At 35.8% G+C, this 25,000-nt stretch overlaps 1 protein-coding gene across 6 annotated transcripts in view; it reads right to left on the bottom strand.

Moving 5' to 3' along the window:
• The window catches only part of LOC115212914 (pleckstrin homology domain-containing family H member 2), a 1,355,391-nt gene that overhangs the window by 734,359 nt on the left and 596,032 nt on the right, over positions 1–25,000 (bottom strand). The window contains exon 2 of one of the 6 annotated variants that reach the window (XM_036504158.1): positions 23,400–23,422. The exons of the other annotated variants lie outside the window; for them this stretch is intronic. The gene's annotated coding sequence lies outside the window, so the exon portion shown is untranslated. The remainder of the gene's footprint in view (positions 1–23,399; positions 23,423–25,000) is intronic. 6 annotated transcript variants of the gene reach the window in all.

The following is a 25,000-nucleotide window of genomic DNA, read 5'->3' as shown; positions in this document are numbered from 1 at the left end:
TAGCGCGGAAAACGGACGTTAAACGATGATGATGATGATGATGATGTGTGTGTGTGTGTGTGTATGTATATATAATATAAATAGAAAATTATTATTTCTAAATCTCTGAACAAGAGACATTCAGTAACAGTACTCTATATATACATAGAAAGAAGGAAAGAGAGATGGATGGACAGACAGAGAAACACACACATGCACACAAACAAACACACATGTACACATATATATTGCAAAAAGCAAATATAGATAAAAAAAAACTTAGAAGAAAAAGAACAAAAGTACAACAAAGCATTACAAGGTTATTAGTTTGACACCCAAGGAATACTGGAACAAGTAAAGTGTATTATATTTCTAACATTGTCTTTCTTTAGATATTAGAGAAATGTCTAAGAGAAACTGGAAAGATTTATACAGTTCCATCTTAAGGCATGAGCACACTCTAAAGTTTGCTCAGGGGCCTCGCAGGTCTAGGGCTCAACTATGGCCTAGCTATGGTATGGCTTACTGTCAGTATATATATATATATATATATATATATATATATTATATTTATATTATATTGAGGGTACTACTATTCATAGATACCAACACGCTAAGAGGGACCAATGCGGTCAAAACTACTAAAAATAAACAAATTTTACCGAATGCAAAAACTTCAAAACACATCATTGATGTGTTTTGAAGTTTTTGCATTCGGTAAAATTTTGTTTATTTTAGTATTTGACCGCATTGGTCCCTCTTAGCGTGTTGGTATCTATGAATAGTAGTACCCTCAATATAATATAAATGAATATTTTCAAAGAGGAAGAATTTACGGATTTTTTCTCTTACGAGGTTTTTCACGCTGACTACTGATAATTTCTTTTAAAGATTTTATCCTCAATTGTTAATTTATATATATATATATATATATAATATATATATATAGGGCCCAGTACATTAATTCACCTAGGGGATTATAATATTTGTTAAGACAGCCTAGATGTACATATATATATATATATATATATATATATATATATTATATATATGTATGTGTATATATATACATATAACCAGAAAAAAGCAACAAGAATGGATCAGTAGTTTAGTACAATTGTTTTATACTAAGAACATTTTATTTAAAGCTGCAAATATTACAGCAAATATAATGTCAAGTATTCATCAGCTAAATCACATATATGTTTTCCAAACATCCTAGAGAGTGTAAATATCCTTATGAAGTATTAGGAGTGAGTTCTATGTATTTGAAGTAAGATTATAAGCAGACTTTATGTTTTCCAACAGTGCACAGTTTTTAAAAAGGTTTTTAAAATGATTATTAACTTCTCAGGGAAGGTAAATCCATCCATAAAGATGCAGATATAAGTTCCAGGAGACATGAGGAAAGATGCTGGTCACACACCGGTTCAGTTCACATCTCTCTCTCTCTCTCTCTATATATATATATATATATATTATATATATGTAGTGATTCCAAACAAAGAAGAACAAGAAAAACAACAACACAAGGACGTGGTTCAAGTATTGTATTATCACATGCTCAAGAAAGGAAAGAAAGAGGATTTTACATTTCGAGCAAAGCTCTTCTTCAGAAATAGAGGAAAGTCCAAAAGAAGGGAAGACGGAGGAAGAAAATTACCAACAATACATATGTGGTTACATTTTGAAATGACCGGAAGGGAATGGGTGAAGAAAAAGTTCTTTCCAAGACAGGAAAGTGCAAGAGAAATTAATCAAATTATATTCGTCATTCCCCAAATATTATACAGGTTTGATTACTTTTAATATGTATAATTGTCAAGGTGGCAAGCTGGTGGAATCATTCACACACCGGACGAAATGCTTAGCAGCATTTCATCTTGTTTTTACATTCAGAGTTTAAATTCCATTGCAGTCACCTTTGCCTTTCATCCTTTTAGGGTTGATAAAATAAGTACTAGTTGAGCACTGGGGGCTATGTCATTGACCTATACCCTCCCCCAAAATCGCTGGCTTTCAAACAAAATTTGAAACGAATATATATATATATATTCGCAGGAGTGGCTGTGTGGTAAGTAGCTTGCTTACCAACCCCATGGTTCTGGGTTCAGTCCCACTGCGTGGCACCTTGGGCAACTGTCTTCTACTATAGCACCGGGCCGACCAATACCTTGTGAGTGGATTTGGTAGACGGAAGCTGAAAGAAGCCCGTCGTATATATGTGTATATATATATATATATATATATATATAATATATATATATGTGTGTGTGTGTGTGTGTGTGTGTGTGTGTGTGTATGTGTGTGTGTTTGTGTGTCTGTGTTTGTCCCCCCAACATCGCTTGACAACTGATGCTAGTGTGTTTACGTCCCCGTCACTTAGTGGTTCGGCAAAAGAGACCGATAGAATAAGTACTGGGCTTACAATGAATAAGTCCTGGGGTCGATTTGCTCGACTAAAGGCGGTGCTCCAGCATGGCCGCAGTCAAATGGCTGAAACAAGTAAAAGAGAGTAAAAGAGAGTATATAAAATGTTGTAGTTAATGATTCACTCATTATCTACATTATGCTATTTTTCTACAATAAATGCTCTACCTAATTTCACAAATGTTGCACATGTATATACATGCAAAAATACCAAAATATATACATAATATTTATATATATTTTGGTATTTTGTTATTGTAAGTTCATGGATACATGATCTTACAAACAGGTTACAGACATATTCAAAAGGTTTTCCAGGGACAGAAGATTTAGTTTACGCTAAAGCTGCATATTCATAACAAATCTGACACATTCCATGCAAAGGATACAAATGTACATAATAAGCATTATTAGTCATATTCACTGCAAAAGTTCCTGAAGAAAAAATATTTTTTCTATAGACATAAGGAGGCACCAACTTGGCCTTCTGAAGTTTTCAATCTGTAATTTCAAATTTTTCTTTTCTTTTTTTTTTTTTTTGTTCTGCTTAAAGGAAGAGAAAAACATGCACGCAGTGTAATAAGTGAATAGGTTAAAGTTGAGTATGTGATACCTCTCAGTAAGTTGAAAATAAAAGGTAATGATGTAATATAATGAAATATATGAACTAAAATAATGAAGAGTGGAATAAGTGCATGTACAAATACATATAGCATATTAGACATATATTGACAACACATACTCTTTTACTCTTTTACTTGTTTCAGTCAGTTGACTGCGGCCATGCTGGAGCACCGCCTTTAGTCGAGCAACTCGACCCCGGGACTTATTCTTTGTAAGCCCAGTACTTATTCAATCGGTCTCTTTTGCCGAACCGCTAAGTGATGGGGACATAAACACACCAGCATCGGTTGTCAAGCAATGCTAGGGGGACAAACACAGACACACAAACACACACGCAAACATATATATATATATATATATATACATATATACGACGGGCTTCTTTCAGTTTCTGTCTACCAAATCCACTCACAAGGCTTTGGTCGGCCCGAGGCTATAGTAGAAGACACTTGCCCAAGGTGCCACGCAGTGGGACTGAACCTGGAATCATGTGGTTGGTAAGCACGCTACTTACCACACAGCCACTCCTATATTATGAAAGTCATATGGACGCTCAGGGGTCATATGGACCCTAGTGGAAAACCACTGATTTACATTCTAATTTCAAATCTCTTCAAAATCAATTTTTATTTTCATCTACCAGGAATCTATAAAATAACACCTGGGCATGATTTGCTCAACTACAACATGCTACACCTCTAATTTATAAAGCTCACACAGGTGATACTCTACATCAACTTCATTAGCCACAATATTTGTACAACAGTATATAAATAATTAATAAACTGGCACAACTGAAAATAGTTTCTTAGACAGATTATTCATCTAACATGTAGTCAGCTAAGAATACCAACATTTTGTTGAAGAGTTCTAAAGAAAAACCAAGATTTTTCAGTACTAATTGACTATACAAGAGTAGTTAATACAAGTGGATACTGAATAATGGAAGAAACTCATGTTTCATTTACTCCATTTAAGCTAAATGTGACGGCAAAGTACACTGTATTCAGCCGTCTCTTCATTCTCATTGCCATATTTCAATTCCACCTCTATCTCTCTTTTGATTTTGGTGAATAGATGTTCAGTGAAGAATTCTTTAAAGTTCCTTTGTATCATAGTAGGCATTCATACAAGAAAGTAGGTGTGTTTTGGATTGATCAGAGAAAGTTAATTGATTTCATAAAGCTTCAAGGTCAAGAGAGACTGGGAATTATCAGAACTAAGTGCTGTAGAGTGTGTGTTGAATAAGAGCCATTAATTTATTCAACAAAGCGAATATTTACAGAGGGATATTGAAAAGTCTGTTTATTAAAAGCCATTCCTTGCAACCACTTCTTCTAATTTCAGGTGGATTTGTTTATGTGATTTCAGAGATAGTCACCTTTCTCAAGGACAGAATGGTTCTTTAGGGGTAAAAAAATGGCAAAGAAACAGTAACACATACACACACATATACACACACATATGCAACATATGATATATGTATGATGGGTTCTAGTTGCTGATCCAAAAATACATTTCTCCAGACCAATATTGGAGGCTCTACAAAAGGCCCATCTTTGACAAAGGCAGTCTAGAAGTGTGTTTAGAAATACCTTTAGAAGTTTTATGCACTGCTTTTCAACAAATAATTAAAGAAACATGTTTTTGTGTAGAAATCATAAGAAAATAATGCAAAATTAAATTTTGAACAACAATTGTAAAAGATATTAACAGTTTCTAAGTACTAGTTTCATAAAATAAATCAATTCAGGGATCAAGCAAATAGGAAACATTAAGTAACACCCATTTATAACAGCACTAGTCTTGTGTATAACAACCTGTGGTAATTTAAAAATTGAAATCACAGAAAACCTAACACAACCATTGATCTCATCATCATCATTGTTGTTTTAGTGCCCTCAATGGTTCTCAACCATTTCTTTTTTATCTATGGACCCCTTTGATTGCTATTTTATTCTTGTTGATCCCCATAGTCATTTGATTCTTCTTTCAAAATTCCTATTTTGCTTTTCAAACATTCACTTGTGTAGTTTGAACTATGCCAAACATTAGAGAAAGAAACTGAGCTATTTCATGCAATCTAAAGCAAAATTTTTTCATGGACCCTTAAAACACTACTGTGGCTCTCCAATTTATCATTTTGCTTGCATGAACCCTTCAAAATTTAATCTGGATGCTCAGGGGTGGTATGGATCCCAGGTTAGATGGAACTTATTGAAGTGGCTTTTCCTATGGCCAGATACCCTTCTTGACAACAACCATCACCTGCTTCCAAGAACAGATTCAGTCCATCCAAAATAGATTCTGCCAACCCATATTCATTCACAAAGTTTTGTTCAATTCGAAAGTATGGTAGAAAGCCCCAAAAAGTGTCACTCAGTGGGACTGAACTCAGAACCACATCTTTTACCTTTCATTTTTTACTTGTTTCAGTCATTAGACTGTGGCCATGCTGGGGCACCACTTTGAAGAACTTCTTAGTGAAATCAACTGACGTCAGAAATCTTTTCTTTTTTTTTAAGCCTGGCACCTATTCTATCAGTCAATTTTGCTGAACTACTAAGTTACAGGGGCATAAACACACCAGAACCGGTTGTCAAGTGGTGGTGGGTGACAAACACAGACACAAAAACACACACTTATACATACATACATATATATATATACAATGGGCTTCTTTCAGTTTCTGTTGACCAGATCCATTCACAAGGCTTTGGCTGGCCCAAAGCCATAGTAGAAGATACTTGTCCAAAATATCACACAGTGGGGCTGAACAAGGAACCATGTGGTTGGGAAGAAAACTTCTTACCACTGAACCACCCCTGCATCTATGATTGTAAACTGAAGTGAACATTTTAACCTTATATATAACTATATCAGTAGTCTGCAAGTTTCACCAGTATAGGTAATATTCAATCACTGGTTGACAATGGTTATATGGTTAGGGAAATTCAAACACAATTTTAATTACTTTGTAGGACTTGTCTTTCCAGAATGACTGACGTTGTATGTAGAGTTGAATAAAGTTTATAGGTGTTAATAAATCTAGTTCCAATAGTTAAGTTGTTGTCATTTTGTTTTATTTCACTATTCAAATTCAACATCGATTCGGAATCTGTTCTTAATTATAATTTAACCAGTAAAATGTGCAACAAATGACTGTAGGGACTTCATTAGTTTGCTCAGTGACTCCCATGTGAATAGAAATATAAGGAATTTGCATTAATCACCAAAGTGACCTAAGAGAATTATACCACATAATATTATTGGACATGAGATATTTCCATTTCAAGTAACTCAAATTAGATTGTCATATTGTATAACAACAAATAAAATAAACCAAATAAATCATAAGAATGTGTGGAGAATGAAGGTTAAGGCTTTCAAATATTGTTAGGTAAGGAGTGATTTAAAACGGATGGAATTTTGGAAAAAAATTTTTCAAAGCATTGACTGTCATTTCTAGCACGTCAACTAACCACATTGAGGCCTGCCTTGTATTTTCTACTTATTCAACAGACATCCATGCATACACAATGGGCATTGTTATTCTGATAACTGGGGAAAGAGTTGGTTTTTAAAATTGAAATTTTGGAAAAAACTTCTTCTCAAACATTTGGCTGTTATTTCAAGCATGTCAAGCAACTACACTAAGGCCTCCCTCATGTTGTCTGCTGTTTTAATGCCAAGCATTCATGCATGTGGAAATGAGCATTCAAGTTTATAAATATGTAAAATGATGGTACGATGGTGAAGAAGGTATTCTGAAAGCTGAGAAGGGGAATAAAGGATTTTAAAATAATTGAAGTTTTAAAAACAAATTCTTTTTGTTTTTTGGTTTTTTTTTCAGAAATTATTATCTCTGTTTTTCACCTGGAATTCCTCTCAAAATGTTGAAAAATTTGAAAAACAAAAGAATTTATGTAATGGGTATTAAAATTTTGAAAAGCTGTTCCAAGGTAAAGTCATAATTTCTGTGGCTGAAAATATAAGGATTCTGAAAAAAGTTTTGGAAAATAAAAAATAAAACGAAAACACACACACAAAAAAAAAAAAAAGAGACAGGAGTCTATTCAACACATCCACTCTGATTTTATTTTATTTTATTTTATTTTATTTTGTTTTTTCAATTGTTTATACTCACTAACTTTCAATACAGACCATCACTACTTTGCTCAGATTTTAATGTTTACTGTTTACATGTGTGAGTATCTACATACCTGCGTACAGATATGTGTATACACACACATACACACACACATGCATAGCTACATTTTAGTGCTACAGTGATCACCTTTAAATTTGACTACTTTCAAAATTGTTTTCAGCATTATATTCCTCTGATTGAGACTTAAGAAGGCTTAATGAAATTAAAGTTTCTTTGTTTGTCCCCCACATCACCACTTGATAACTGGTGTTGGTGTGGTTACATCCCCGTAACTTAGAGGTTTGACAAATGAGGCTGATTGAATAAGTACTAGGCTTACAAAGAATGCATCCTTCATAACTGTGCACCCAAAGGTTAATAAAATAAACCAAATAAATCATAAGAATGAGTGGAGAATGAAGGTTAAGGCTTTCAAATATTGTTAGGTAAGGAGTGATTTAAAACGGATGGAATTTTGGAAAAAAATTTTTCAAAGCATTGGCTGTCATTTCTAGCACGTCAACTAACCGCATTGAGGCCTGCCTTGTATGCCTTCAAACTGGCCATACCTGACCAAAATATTCTACCTGCTTTATGTTCAAACTGACCAAATCTGGCCCCTCACACCTACTCTACAATGTCCTTCTAAAAATAAACTGCCACACCATTAAACTTTCAATTATATCTGACTGTGATGGTCTTGCTCAGTCACAAGAGAACTGCCATCATGTACACACATGTACATATGTATATGAATGCATACATATGTCAGGAATGGCTGTGTCATTAAGAAGCTCACTTTGCAACCATGTGGTTTTGAGTACCTTGGGCATGGTACCTTGGGCATGGTACCTTGGGCATGGTACCTTGGGCATGGTACCTTGGGCAAGTGTCTTCTATTATAGACCAAGGCCAACCAATGTTTTGTGAATGAATTTGGTAGACAGAAACTATATATCTGTGTGTGTGTGTGTGTGTGCTTTTGTGATTGTGCACCCTGCCACCTGACAAATGACGCTAGTTTGTTTGCATCCCTACAACTTAGTGGTTCAGCTAAAGAAACTGATAGAATAAGCATCAGAGTCAAAAAGGAAGTACTAGTGCAAATTTGCTTCACTCAACCTTTCAAGGGGGTGGCCTCAGTATGGCCACAGTCCAGTGACTGAAGCAAGTAAAAAAATGAGAACAAAAGAATAGAGATACACACACACACACACACACCACATGCATAGGCGTAGATGTGTGGTAAAAAGATTGCTTCCCAACCACATGGTCCTGGGTTCACTTCCAATGCATGGTACCTTGAGCAAATATATCTTCTACTATAGCCCCGGGCCAACCAAAGCCTTGTGAGTGGATTTTGTAGACTGAAACCGAAAGAAGCCTGCAGTGTGTATGTATGTATGTATGTATGTATGTATATATATATATATATGTATATACATATATGAGTATATATATATATCCCTCCTCCTCCCCTCTCTCTCCTCTGCTCCTCCTGCTCCTCTTCCCCTCCTCCCACTCCCCTCTCTTCTCTCCCCCTCTTACTCTCCCCATCCCCCGTCCCCCTCTTCTCTCCCCCTCTTACTCTCCCCATCCCCCGTCCCCTCTCTTCTCTCCTCTCTTCCTCTCGCTCCTCATATACCCACCTTCCCTCCCCCTATAAACCCACCCACCCCTACTCCACCTTCCCTATCCTTCCCACCCCTTCCCCCACTCTACCCCCACACACTCCCCTACACACCTACACCCCTCACCCCTATCCCACACTTCTCCCCCACATACCTCACCCATATCCCATACCCCTCACCCACATACCTCACCTCTAACCCCACCCTCTACCTACCCACAACCCCCACTCTAGCCCAACTCCCAGCCGAACCCACACCCCACCCGTGCTTTCCCCACTCTCGCCTCCCCCACCTCCCCACAACATCACACCACACTACACTACACCATACAACATTACACATCACATCACAACACACCACCCACAGCACACCACCCAAACACCCATCCCCACATCTTTACACCTACACATACATACACATATCACATCACAACACACCACCCACACACCCACACATACATACACACACGCATCCAGACCACCAGCCCTCTTTCACACACACATACATACTCTCTTATACATGCACGCACCTTTGTGTTGGGGGGCACCTTCGTTTTGGAAGTCACTTGACCCTGTTATCTCCTCTACTGACCTTCTCGCGGCTGACCACTGTCCAAAGTCAGGATGTCATGATAGATCATTAGCTCCTACACGCATTTTTTTCTCTCCTTGTTTCTCTCCTTGTTTTTTTCTGTGTATCTTTCTGTCGAAGAGCGTAGGCTCGAAACGTAAAAGACTTTTTCTATTTCTATTCCTGAGTGCTATATTAATACATTTGTTTGTTTGTACTCCACCTGCCTTCGTCTTTTGTTTATTTTCGTAAACCTTTCTGTTATATATATACCTATATATCTGTGTGTGTATTTGTGTTTGTCCCCCCCATCACTGCTTGACAATCAGTGTTGGTGTGTTTATGTCCCCATAACTTAGTGGTTCAGCAAAAGATACCGATATAATAAGTACTAGGCTTAAGAAATAAATCTTGGGGGTTGATTTGTTTGACTAAAACCCTTCGAAGCACTGCTCCAGGATGGCTGCAGTCAAATGACTGAAACATGTAAAAGAATATACAAAAAGTGAGAGGGGTGAAGGAAAGAAAGAAAGAAAGAAAGAAAGAAAGAAAGAAAGAAAGAAAGAAAGAAAGAAAGAAAGAAAGAAAGAAAGAAAGAAAGAGTGGTTTGAAAAGAAAAGAAGTGCAAATGGAAACAAAAGACAGCCGAGAAATGGTAAAACAAAAACCGAAAATAAGGGAAAGGAAGAGAGCGAAAAACTGAGTTAGAAATAGAAGCCATATGTGAGAGAGGAAGCTGAAACTGTATTGTTTGTCTATGAGTTCTTCAGCTAAGCACTAACTAAAACTTTGCTGGAATCATGTGTTGCTCTGGGAAAATTTTTTTTTCTTTTATATTCTGAGGGAAGTCCTTTTCGGTATTATGTTGCTAACAAGAAGGAATCATAGAAAAAAAAAAAAATGAATGAGGAAAAAAAGAAACAAAAGGGATTTCCAATAACGAGGTTTAGAATAAACATAATTAATCTAATATGTATGAAACTGTTTTCTTCTTTATGTTTATGTATGTGTAAGTATGTGTGTGTGTATGGATGCATGCTTATGTGTATGTACATATAGTTTCCTCTAATAGATCTTTTTTTATTTGTTTCTAAGGGTGCTTTTCCTTTTTTCATCAATTCTATTAGCAACATAAGATTAAGCATTGATCCATTTGGTTTTCAGAAAAGAACATTTCTGGAGCGATAAAGGCGGGATATAACCAGGGAAAGATTGTCTTCGTTTTATTTACCCTGAAGGAATAAAAATTAAAGGCAGTCTCCCTGAGATTTGAAATAAAAAAAAATTAAGTTTAACAACAGCTCATCAAAATATAATTTCACAAATGGAGATATATGTGTGTATATGTGTGTATGTATGTGTGTGTGTTAGAGAGAAGGTGAAAGAGAGGGATGAGAAAGAGAGGGATGAGAAAGAGAGAAACCATCATTATAACAGTGATTACGCTTAAGGCACAAAAGGTATAATTATATCATATATCCTTTACTATGGTTAGGACTGGGTGTGCATATACCCTCATCATCATTGGCTGTGTGATGGTTCTGGGTTCAGTCCCACTGCATGGCACCTTGGGCAACAGTCTTCTACTATAGCCTCAGGCCAACCAAAGCTGTCATAGATATGTATACATATATATCTGTGTGTGTGTGTGTGTGTGTGTGTGTGTGTGTGTGTGTGTGTGTGTGTGTTTATCTCCCCATCACCATTTGTCAACTGGTGGTGATGTGTTTATTTACCTGCAACTTAGCAGTTTGGCAAGAGAGAACGATAGAATAAGTATCAGGCTTAAAAAAGTATTGGGGTAGATAAATTCGACCAAAAGTTCTTCAAAGCAGTGCACAAACATGACCGCAGTCTAATGACTGAAACAAGTAAAAGATAAAAGATTATCGTTTCATTCATTTTAACATCCACTTTTCTATGCCTGCATGGGTCAGATGGAGTTTATCAAGAGAGATTCCCACTTGCACTGGATGGGTGGTGCCACCTCTCACCCAAAGGATTTTACCCACACGGCATTAATTTTGACAGGAAAAATAAATTTAAATACTTTTTGAACACACCTCATATAGATATGTGATGGACTCTTCTGTTGAAAATGATGTAAGAGTGTTCAGCTTTTACCAAATGACCTACACAATTGATTTGTTTATAGTAAACAAATGTATATGCCATACATTAACTCACTCCCTCCATCAAATCGATGTTGCCTGAACAGGTGCACAGTGTAAGTGTCAGATGTCAAAGTGATCGCAGAATAGTTTAAGTGCCTAAATATATTCCAATCTGTTTATCAAAAATATATATCTATATATATATATATGTGTCTGGGGAGACTCATTTTCTTTTTGTGCCTTATTATTTAACACACTCACCGGTAAAATTTCCACTTATTTATTATTTTTATTTTCCTAAAATTTTCGTTGCGTCTTGCAACCTTTTCAATAGTCTTGGACTCTGTTATTTACACTGCATTATGAACTACCTGGTTTACACTACTAGGCCATAGCCCACACACACACACACACATATATATATATATATATATATTTATATATATATATATATATATATATTATATATATATATAATATATATTTATATATATATATATATATATATATATATATATATATATATATATATATATATATATTTATATATATTCATATATACAATACATACACACACATGCTAGTATGAATGCATATATGTATACACATGTAGGCATGTATACAAGTTGTAAGTTTATGTATGCGTGCATGCATCTATGTATGTTATTTATTTGTATATCTTAGTGGACAAATAGCTTTTACAAACAGCGTTCAATGTTTGTTATGAAAAATAATTCTTACATTTTATTGATGTCTCCATTTTGACATTTCACTAACATTTACACTTACAACTCACACTAACTCACTGTACAACTAAATCTATCAGACATCTGTAATCTAGACATGTTCTTTCATTACAAACTATTGCAAATAATGCTTTACTCCCACACTGCACCTCATACAGCTTTCTGACATGTTTTCAGACAACTAGTGAATAATATTTGCGTTCTTCTACCAAACAGTTTCACTCAAAATATATTTTGGCTTCATGGTGCTGCTTCCATAGTGATCTTCTGAAGGGCAGCAAAGTGGGTTAAACCCTGAAATAAGATTTGAAGCTATAAGTTATCTAGTTTATTGCTTTAGTTTAGCGCTGAAGGTCAGCTGGCAGGACCATGTCACAAATGAGGAGATTCTGAATGGAGTAAGGTCACAACCACTGCAAGAGATCGTAGCAGAGCACCAATTTCATGTGGCTGGTGACATTCTCTGTAGACTCAGTCAACAACACTCAAAAAAAGTCCTGACGTGGGTACCTCCCTTCAGCATACATAAAAGGGTTAGGTCAAAGATCACAAGGTGGCACACATTTGAAACTGACCCGAAGACAATCAACATTACATGAAGTGGATGTGAACCCAGTGGGGGAAGTTTGTTGCCCAATGCACTGAGCAGCATAAGATGACCTAAAGTTAAAGCTAAAAGCTTTAGCTTCAAGGTCAAATCCTGTTTATTCATAATCTTTGCCAGTCAATGACCAGAAGCCAATAAAAATATATGTAATGTAGTCATGTTTTGAGGTCAATTCAAGAAACTGATGTCTCCTAGAAGTTTTTTTTTTTTTTAGACAAGAGACTATAATAGAGAATAATGAACAAAAAAATATTCTGAGAGCTACTTGTATTTTAAGGGTGGAAAAGGGCTTAAGTCCCAAGATCCTCAACACTGAGGAGCAGTGACCCCAAGTAGTGTTAGCTTTGAATCTTATATCTAAGCTGTTCACTTCTTTCAGTTGTTGGATTCTGGCTATGCTGGAGCACTGCCTTAATAGTTTAAGTTGAACAAATGACCCCAGTACACATTTTGTTTTTTGAAGTCTGGTATTATTCTATCGACATTTTATGCCAAGCTGCTAAGTTATGAGGACTTAAACAAACCAACACCAGTTGTCAAACATTGGTGGAAGGCAAACACAACACAAAGACACACACATATATATATATACACGCAGTTTCTGCCAATGAAATTCACTCATGAGGCATTGGTCAGCTCCGGGCTTTAATAGAAGACATTTGACCAAGGTACCACACCATGGAACGGAACCCAAAATTACATCGTTTCAAAGTGAGCTTCTAAACAACACAGTCATGTCTATGCTCCTGAAGGGCATAATTATGGATCAATACCCAAAATATCCTATAATTAAAAGGATATGTGATGAGCCTACCAAAGTCCTCAACACAAGTGTGTTGTAGATAACAGATGAAAGCAAAGAAAATACTGAGATTGTCGCTACCATTCACCATACATAGCCCACCCACAAAATGGTTTTCATACCCAGTCACAAATATAGTGAGATAGAGATAATCTGTGGCTTTTTTCAAAGATTGCAGGCTTACAAGATTGAATAAAAGCTATCACCAAAAAGAAAAGAGTCCAAGATAAATTTTGCAAGCTATCCATATTTCTGTTAATTTTGCTATGTAATATATAAAGTTCTTCCAATATTTCTGTTAATTTTGCTATGTAATATATAAAGTTCTTCCAATATTTCTGTTAATTTTGCTATGTAATATATAAAGTTCTTCCAATATTTCTGTTAATTTTGCTATGTAATATATAAAGTTCTTCCAATATTTCTGTTAATTTTGCTATGTAATATATAAAGTTCTTCCAATATTTCTGTTAATTTTGCTATGTAATATATAAAGTTCTTCCAATATTTCTGTTAGTTTTGCTACATGATGTATAGTTTTCCCATTAATATTCTATTCAGTTCCAATATTTCCTCTGGTTAAAAACCTCTAACAAATCTGATATTTCTTCAGCATAATACTTTTTCTGAGTATTTGCGAATATTCTCCAATCATTCTATACTTTATATTAGCCAATAATCACATTTTCTCAGCTATAATCTCTATATATTTCTGTTTTATGTTCATTTTTACATTTTTTTAAGTATGTGTCATTTAAATCCTCCAATTAAAATAGTAATACAAATATATTGTTTAAATTTGCTAGTCAAAATGTAGGGATTATCTATTCACGAGTTGACATTGTTTCATAATTTGAAATATGTAAATATTTCAACAAGAAAATAATAAAACAATAATTAGTTATTCCATTAAGGAGCTCCTCACTGAGCTACTTAATGGATTAATGAGTGAAGAACTCATTCAAGGAATAAATTTAAAGTTACTGTGCTCAAGCCCCTATTGTTCAATATAGTTCTTGTAGTAACCACACTATTCATGATCAGAAGATACCCATGGGAAGTGCTAAATGGTAATGAGCTAACTGTCACTGCAGAATATAATGACAAATAGCAGGGACAAAGGCCAGTGCACATGGTTATAACAATGGCACAGAGCGACAACAGGAATTACAAATAGGCAACAGCATTGAATGGTCTTGCATAGAATATAGTTAGAAAGTCAACAGTGCAGTGTGGTCAATGATGCAGATTAACCGAAGAAGTGGTGAAAGTTTGATCAAAATACATAGGAGTAGTTGACATCATTGGCAGCTGAAAGCCTCATGGCCCACTTGTAGTAAGAGTTAAATTCTGTTATAAAGAATTTAACTTGTGTGGTAAGTAGCTTGCTTACCAACCACATGGTTTCGGGTTCAGTCCCACTGTGTGGCACCTTGGGCAAGTGTCTTGAATTATAGCCTCGGGCCGACCAAAGCCTTGTGAGTGGATTTGGTAAATGGAAACTGAAAGAAGCCTGTCGAATATATGTATATATATATATATATATATATATATGTGTGTGTGTGTGTGTATGTTTGTGTGTCTATGTTTGTCCCCCCCCCCAACATCGCTTGACAACCGATGCTGGCGTGTTTACGTCCTCGTAACTTAGTGGTTTGGCAAAAGAGACTGATAGAATAAGGACTAGGCTTACAAAGAATAAGTCCTGGGGTCGATTTGAACGTCTAAAGGCAATGCTCCAGCATGGGCTGCAGTCAAATGACTGAAACAAGTAAAAGAGTAAAAGAGTAAGTGACTAACAAGTGTGAGTGATGACTATGTCATACCATGAGGCCCAGGATTTAAAAAAAGGGCACATGAAGTCATGGCTAACAACTGACCAACAAACAAGCAGGTTTTCCTATCAGAGAGCAGAAAGACTCTGTGAGCTTTGTGAAAGAAAACGTATGTTGTAAAGAGTCTGGTCAGACTTGAGAAAACTTGGTGGCTGTGTGCTAAGACACTTGCTTCCCAACCACATGGTTCCAGGTTCAGTACCATAGCATGAAGTGGAGGCGCAATGGCCCAGTGGTTAGGGCAGCGGACTCGCGGTCGTAGGATCGCGATTTCGATTCCCAGACCAGGCGTTGTGAGTGTTTATTGAGCGAAAACACCTAAAGCTCCACGAGGCTTCGGCAGGGATGGTGGTGATCCCTGCTGTACTCTTTCACCACAACTTTCTCTCACTCTTACTTCCTGTTTCTGTTGTACCTGTATTTCAAAGGGCCGGCCTTGTCACTCTCTGTGTCACACTGAATATCCCCGAGAACTACGTTAAGGGTACACGTGTCTGTGGAGTGCTCAGCCACTTACACGTTAATTTCACGAGCAGGCTGTTCCGTTGATCGGATCAACCGGAACCCTCATCGTCGTAACCAACGGAGTGCTTCCACCACCATAGCATGACACCTTGAGCAAGTATCTTCTACTATAGCCTCAAGCCAACCAAAGCTTTATGAGTGGATTTGGTCGATAGAAACTGAAAGAAACCCATTGTGTGTGTGTGTATGAGAGAGACAGAAACCCATTGTGTGTGTGTGTGTGAGGGGGGATGTCTTTGTGTCTGTGTTTTCCCCCTCCCCCCATCATTGTTTGACAATTAGTGCATTTAGATCTCTGCAACTTAGCAATTCAGCAAAAGAAACTGATAGAATAAGTACTAGGCTTTAAGATATAAGTCCTGGGGTCAATTTGTTTGATTAACACCCTTTAAGGTGGTGCTCCAGCATTGTCGCAGTCAAATAACTGAAACAAGTAAAAGAATAATAGAATAAAATAACTGCAAAACAAGACATGTAGAAAAAAGCCAGTCAGTCATCATCATCATCGTTTAACATCCGTTTTCCATGCCGGCATGGGTTGGACGGTTAGATGGGGATCTGGGAAGCCAGAAGGCTGCACCAGGCTCTAGTCTGATCTGGCAGTGTTTCTACAGCTGGATGCCCTTCCTAACGCCAACCACACCATAAGTGTAGTGGGTGCTTTTTACATGCCACCGGCACAGGTGCCAGGCGAGGCTGGCAATGGCCATGATCAGATTGGTGCTTTTTACGTGTCACCGGCACAGAAGCCAGTCAGGGCAGCGCTGGCATCGGCCACGTTCGGAAGGTGCTTTTTACGTGACACCAGCACGGAAGCCAGTCAAGGCGGCACTGGCATCGGCCACGTTTGGATGGTGCTTTTTATGTGCCACCAGCACGGAAGCCAGTCAAGGCGGTACTGGCATCAGTCATGTTTGGATGGTGCTTTTTACGTGCCACCGGCATGGAAGCCAGTCAAGGCGGCACTGGCATTGGTCACGTTCGGATGGTGCTTTTTACGTGCCACCGGCACAGAAGCCAGTCAGGGTGGCGCTGGCATCAGCTACAGTCAGTTAGCACATATATATTAACCCCTTAGCATTCACATTGTTCTGTTAAATAAAATGCTTATCTATTCTCATCATTTTGAATTAGTCATGCATTATTTTGTAGCTTTGAGATTTTGGATGAGGCAGCTGTTAATTTTTAGAATGATATTGTAGGGTTAGTGTGAGAGGTCAGATCAGGTCAGTTTTAACAAAACAGGTAGAATATTTTGGCAAGATATGGCCAATTTAAAGGCTAAAGGGTTAAAAGAATGGTGAAGGTAGAGCTATAAGTGGTGGTGATGTTGATGATGATGACAATGACAGTGATGAGGACGAGGAGGATGAGGATGGGGCAATACGAAAACATAATAAAGTCACAGACAAATATAAATCACAAAACTAGGAAACTTAGATTAAGTCTCTAGCTACTCCTCTCTCAGCAATAATAAATACAACAGCCAAAGCTGATTAAACCAACTTTTGTCTTCTAAATGGGATTTACAACTAACAGCTTTCCTAATATACAAATTGACTTTCTCTGGTCTCAAATACTGGAAATAGGTAAAGATTTAATCAAATCTCCTTTATTAAAGAGTTCTACTGTCAAACCACAACTACTGCCATTGCCGATTCTTTTTGGATGCTTTGTTTTCATTCTATATTTTCTTTTGATTCTTTTGAAGGTTTTTTTTTCTATTTTGGTTCATTCAAAGGGGGTTTTTTTCTCCATTTTTTTTTCATTTGAAAACTAGAAAACGTTTGTGACAGCTTAATTTTCTGTTGACCTCAGTTAATTCTGTATTCATTTATTTTATATTTTTTATTTATATTTCCATTACTCTGATGATTCTCAGTAGCAGAGGGAAAAATTGATTTAAAATAGTTCAAAGTAATTAACACAGAGAAAGCAATCCAATAAAACTGGATATATTTGATTTAACTGAAATACTACTTCAATAATGTACACAAGAATATCATCTGTCTCTATTTCTGTGAAGCAATAAATGTTGCTACTTTTCCTAGTGATAGAGAGGAACACATCTCTACTACTTTTTATCTTTTACTTGGCCAAGCTGGGGTGCCACCCTGAAGGGTTTTAGTCCAACAAATTGACCCCAGGACTTATGTGTCTTTTTTAAAAACAGTTTTGTAGTTGTTCTATTGGTCATTTTTACCAAATTGCTAAATTACAGCAATGTAAACAAACTATCAAGTGGTGATAGAGACAGACAGACAGACACACACACACACACAAACATATGCAAAATCACAGACAAAATCATACACACACACATATACGCATAAGACAAAATTCATTCAGTTATAAGGCCTTGGTCAGCATGGAGTGCTTTGGCAGAAGACACTTGTCCAAGGTGCCAAACAGCAGGACTTAACCTGAAACCATGTGATTGGGAAGCAAGCTTTTTACTACATGATTACAGACATGACCAACGTAAACAGGCTGTACACACACACACACACACACACACACACACACACACACACATACACAATTAATTAGCTAAACTACTTCTACAATAAATACTGAACTAAAACAATTATCAGTAAGCCTCTAGTCAATGAGTCCTGATTTGTTTTAAATACATACGTACTTACATGTGCATGCATGCACACACTAACACACAATTTTATGCTGTTACATCAACAGTTACCTAAGAAACAGTGAATCTGTCTGGTCATTCAGGTAAATGGACAGATGGCACTTGCAATATCTGAGCAACAATCTATCAAGACGCTGATACTGCTAAGGAAATCAAATACTGAATAAAATGTACCAATGTAACCCTTGGACATCTGAGAAGATGTGTATATGAAGGTCATGATTTCAAACAAACAAGTAAACATATAGCGTATAAGGCAATTGTTGTACCTTCTCTCTTATATGGCTCTGGAATCTGGACAAGTTATAGACAACACCACTATAAGCTTAAACTTATACCACCAGAGATATCTGTGGTAAACCATGCACATCCAGTGAGAGGATAGAACACTGGTGTGTTCAAACAAGCCAATACCTCCTGAATTGAAACCATGATTATATGCTATCAGCTTCAAAGGACTACTATTGTTATGTGAACACCAGACTATCAGTTTCTAAAGGATGTTTGCAAAAGGGACATGAAGGCCTACAACATCAATATTAGCAACTGGGAAGCAGTTGCCAGCAACCGTGGAGTTTGACAACGTACCGTAAAAGAGGGAACACAAAGGAGTGACAGAGAGAGAGAGAGGAGAAATGGAAAGACAAGAAAAGACGTCAACAAGAAGCTATGACATTACAACCAGCCAGGCAAAGTCTTTGCTTAATATGCGGCACCTGCCAGAGGGAGTGTTTGTCCAGGACAGGACTACACAGCCACAGCAGGAGATGTATTAGGACATGAAATGTAAAAGCCGGACTAGATTATTTTATGCACAACTCCATTGTCTCCCGAGACAAAAAGATGCCAATGGTGGCACATAAAAAGCACCCACTACACTCACAGAGTGGTTGGCATTAGGAAGGGCATCCAGCTGTAGAAACACTGCCAGATCAGACTGGGCCTGGTGCAGCCTCCTGGCTTTCCAGACTCCAGTCGAACTGTCCAACCCATGCTAGCATGGAAAGCGGACGTTAAACAATGATGATGATGATGATGATAATATATATATATATATATGTAAATATAAAGCAGTGCTCCAGCATGGCCATAGCCAAATGATTGAAACATGTAAAAGAATATATATATATGTGTATATATATGTATATATATATATATATATAATATATATATATATATATATATATATATAATATATATATATATATATATATATATATATCTTTATATATAAAACTCTAGTTGTGTGAGTGTCTGTCCCCTTTGATTTAGATTCCTAACTCCTCCCACATTTTGCGGTGCAGTTTAACCAAATTCGGGTATCTTATAGTCGTGATTCATATCAAGCCCGTCTGACTATTAGCGCGCGTCAACGATGAGTCTACGATTTTAAAAATAATTTAACATCATTTTTTATTCCATTTTAATGCATAAAATGCATCATGTGTCGATGGCGGCGGAGTTGGCGTCCACGCTCACAGCTGCACCTGTTTGCTTCTCCCCCTTCCCTCCCTCGTGAAGCTGTGGGGAAGGGAGTGTAAAGAAATCAACGTCGTAATGCGTTGTGAAGGAAACCAGCATTCTTTTAGAATAACGACTTCATGGCTTGAAGACACCAAAACAAAAATGGCTAAGAAAGCCCGAATTTATAAGGGAAGTAACTCTCTAAAAATGCTTATATAGTTATTTCCCTTACAAACCCGAGCAACGCCGGGCGATACTGCTAGTATATATATATATAAGGATAATATAAACATCAAGATGTAGGATATCAAGCTTTAACAGTAGAATACAACATTTGTTTCTGCACTGCACACTGGTTAAGTTACTGAGATTATATTAAAATACCATTATAGAAAAACTTTCTTTATAATTATTATACAGTTGGATACAGTTCAATAACAGCCATGTAGGGTTCTTCATTAGATGGAATACAATTAATTCCTGCTGGGAACAAATGTTGTGATCTTCTATTAAAGCCTGTATTTCCTCCATCCTCAAGGTATATTATTCTTGTGTTACTCTTAGGTAAAGAGGAGTTCCACATGTATATCCTGCTCTAGAGTATACCCCACTGTAGGATATCATGTGGTGGCCAAATAATGGGATAAGAGCTCTTAAAGGCACATTATGATGTTTTCACCTAGATTATAAAGTGTGTGTGTGTGGTGGGGTGAGTGTGTGTGTAACAGCTTTTCTAAGACATGAAAATTGAATTTCTCTGGTCTAAAACATTGGAAATAGGTAAAGATTTAATCAAATCTCCTTTCTTAAAGACTTCTACTGTCAAGTTACAACAACTGCCATTGCTGATTCTGTCTGGATGTTTTGCTTTCATTTTGATTTCTTTTGTTCTTGCCGAAGAAAATCGACTTCTATAAGCTCTGTCTGACCCATACAAACATGGGAAAGTGGATGATAAGATAAAGATACACACACGTGCACACACACACACACACACACACTTGATATTTATTTATCATCTTCCTTCAATATTGCCAGATGTTATGACTCAGCTGTTCTGAGAAAACAAAAGACAATAAACAATATGTATCCTTCCTCTTGCTTTTTTTTTGTATTATTGTAGATTGTATTATCATTATTATTATTATCATTATTATTATTATTGTATTATTATTATTATTATTATTATTATTATTATTATTATTATTATCATTATTATTATTGTATTATTATTATTATTATTATTATATTATTGTATTATTATTATTATTATTATTATTATTATTATTATTGTATTATTATTATTATTATTATTATTATTATTATTATATTGTATTATTATTATTATTATTATTATTATTATTATTATTGTATTATATTATTATTATTATTATTATTATTATTATTATTGTATTATTATTATTATTATTATTATTATTATTATTATGTATTATTATTATTATTATTATTATTATTGTAGATTGCAAGGATCCCTTGACTAAATCTATATACAAACACATACACAAATACACATCTATGAATAATGTCAGGGTGTTTTGATTGTAAGTAGTTTTCCATATGCATAATCAGTGAAAATAAAATATCATAGACAAACTGAGACTCTGTAAGAAAGAATGAAAGACTCAAACTCACATCTATCACATTGAAACAGTGTAAGTCTGCCCAAAGTTTTAAGCCTTCAGCATTCAGATTACTCTCTCAGACATAATGCTTATTTATTCCTATTTCTTTGAATTAATCATGCATTATCTCACAGCTTCAAGATTTCTATGATGTGATTGTTTATTTTTTTAGACTGACATTGTAGGGGAGGTGTACGACACCAGATCTGGCTGGCTTAGATATAAAACAGAAAGAATATTTTGGTTGGATATGGCCAGTTTAAACGCTAATGAGTTAAAGCACTTCTCGGAGTACATTTCTTGATAAAATACACATTTACATGTAGATACATGAACACACACACACACACACAAAACACTTGCGTGTATGGGTCAGCATACACAATAATACCCATTTACATACATACACACTTTCTCACATTCTTATACACAAAATCTCAAGTACCAAGAATTGTAGAAAAATATATATCTTCTATCTTTTACTTGTTTCAATCATTAGAACATGGCCATGTTGGGGCACCTCCTTGAAGAATTTTTAGCCAAAAGAATTGACACCCAGTACTTTTTTCTTTTTTAACCCTTTTGATACCAACCTGCCTGAAACCACTTCTGGCTCTGTAGTACAAATGTCATGTTTTCAAAAGTTCTGAATTAAAATCTTCCACTAAATCTTAGTCACAATTTATTTTCCTATCACAAGCTTAATGATAACTAAGTTATTTTACTAAATTCTTTGTTATATGTAAAATTAATTGAAAGAAACACAGACCATCTCAACAGAAATAAGCTCGATACTTATTCAGTCAGTCTCTTTGCTAAACTGCTAATTACAGGTGCATAAACGAGCCAACACTGGTTATCAAGCAGCAGTGGGGGACAAACACACACACACACACACACATAACAGGTTTATTTCAGTTTCCGTCAATCAGATCCACTTAAAAGGCTTTGGTCAATCTGAGTCCAGAGCCCAAAGTGACAAAATAAATTTGTCCTTTCATTGCTTACTAGTCTTTATTTTATTGCAAAGGAGAGAGAGAAACCCACTACGTGTGTCTGTGTGTGTGTAGTAATTTCTGATAATTTTTTGTCCTTACCCGAAATAACAAAACCAGGGGTAAAATATACTTTTGGAATCAAACAACATAAACGTCCATTGAGGTATTTTCCGTTGACTAAAACATTGTGAGTGAAATATCATTGGAAAATGTACAAGTCAATGAGTAAAATAGTAAGTCAGTATTTTCAAACAAAACACCCTTGCGGTACTGATTCTGCCACAGTTTCACTGACACTCCCTATCTACTACCATCAAATGAAAGGTAGTGAACCAATGATTGGTCTATTGGAAAGCTTTATTATTCTTCCCCAAAATGTATGACATCAAAATATGATTTCAGTTCTTTGGCTTACATCGTATAGTTTGGTCACACACAGAAAGTAAATGTTAAAAAAAATTTTGCATAAACATTTCTAGACTATAAGTTTTATGTAAATAATTGCCTGGTATTCATAAAAAATATATATAATACATCTCAAACAAATAGATTTATAAGAGACTTAGAAAATAGATATACTATAATGCAAATAATATAAAAAATAATATACTGAAAAGAAAGTTTTCCTTACCAGCAAAAATGTTCACAACTTACCTGAAAGAAAAACAATTTATTGAGTGAGAAAGTGAAAAAGAAGTTTCTAATTTAAGAAAAAAAGTATATTTACTTATAGATATTAAAAAAAATAACATTTTGAAACTTACTTAAAATTTTGCTTTCAAAATCATTTTTAGAAAGTTTGAAATAAAGAAGAAAAACAAATGAAATTAGAATAAATATATGTCCACTTTGATATGATAAGTAAATACGCATGAATATGAACCATAGGGTAAATCAAAAATAGTAGTTCAAATCTTGTTGAGTTTAACTTTGGCTTTCATCCCTCCAGATTTGACAAAATATAATACCAATAAAGTATTGCGATTAGTAGTACTGACTAAACGCGTCTTCTCAATATTGATGACCTTGTTAGAAACAGTCGTTAAGGCAGTGAGCTGACAGAATTGCTTGAAGTCAGAAAAATTGCCTAGTGTTATTTGTACCTGCTCTTTGCATTCTGAGTTCAAATCCTACCATTGCTACCTGTGCCTTTCATATTTCTGGGGGTTGATGTAACTGACTAACCATCCCCTCAAATTATAGGCCTTGTGCCAATGAGAGAAATTATTATTATTATTATTATTATTATTATTATTATTATTATTATTATTATTGAGTGAGAGAGCAGTGCATGCCATCAAAGTTACACTGGGGTACGAAGCCCAATATATTCATCATGACTACCTGTCTGATAAGGATACACGAAGTGTATGCATTACAATAATATGTGCATGACATAGAGAGCTTATATCAATATAAACAGTGCATGACCTTGCAGGTGGGGTCCAATTAGAATTTTCTTCAGGTTGAGTAGCCCATCCTACACAAAAGGTCCCTGAATGAGGGACATGTAAAACTGGTTAAGGTCAAACAACTGACAAGCAAATCTGTGGTATTGAGCAGAATATTTGCTGTAGCCCATCTTTTATAACAAGATTATTATTATTCTGCCACGGTCAACTTCGCCTCTCATCCATTCAGGGTTGATAAAAATAAGTATCAGATGTGTACTGGGGTCAATGTAATAGATTGTCCCCTCCGCTAAATTTTAGGCCTGTAGAAAGGATTATTATTATCGTCATTATCCTTATTACTATTATCATCATTATCATTATTATTATTATTATCATCATTATAAGGTGATAAGCTGGCAGAATTATTAGTATGCCAGACAAAATGCTTTGCAACGTATCAGCCATCTTTATGTTCTGAGTTCAAATTCCACCAAGGTTGGCTTTGCCTTTCATCTTTTCAGGTCAATAAAATAAGTACCAGTTGAGTACTGGGGTTCATGTAATCAACAAGCCTCTCTCCCTAGAAAGAATTATTATTATTATTATTATTATTATTATTATTATTATTATTATTGAATGAGACAGTAGTGCATGCCATCAAAGTGACACTGGGGGTAAAATATACAAAGCCCAGTATACCCATCATAACTACCTGTCTGATAAAGGTACACCAGGCACATGCATCACGACCATATGCGTATGACATGGTGATCTCATTTCAAGATAAGCATCGCATAACCTTACAGGTGGGGCTCAGAATTTTCTTCTGGTCGAGTAA

The sequence above is a fragment of the Octopus sinensis genome, linkage group LG6 (genome assembly GCF_006345805.1).
Source record: "Octopus sinensis linkage group LG6, ASM634580v1, whole genome shotgun sequence".
Lineage (NCBI taxonomy): Eukaryota > Metazoa > Mollusca > Cephalopoda > Octopoda > Octopodidae > Octopus > Octopus sinensis.
Note: the sequence above shows the minus strand (reverse complement) of the source record. Positions and strands in the feature narration are given on the sequence as shown.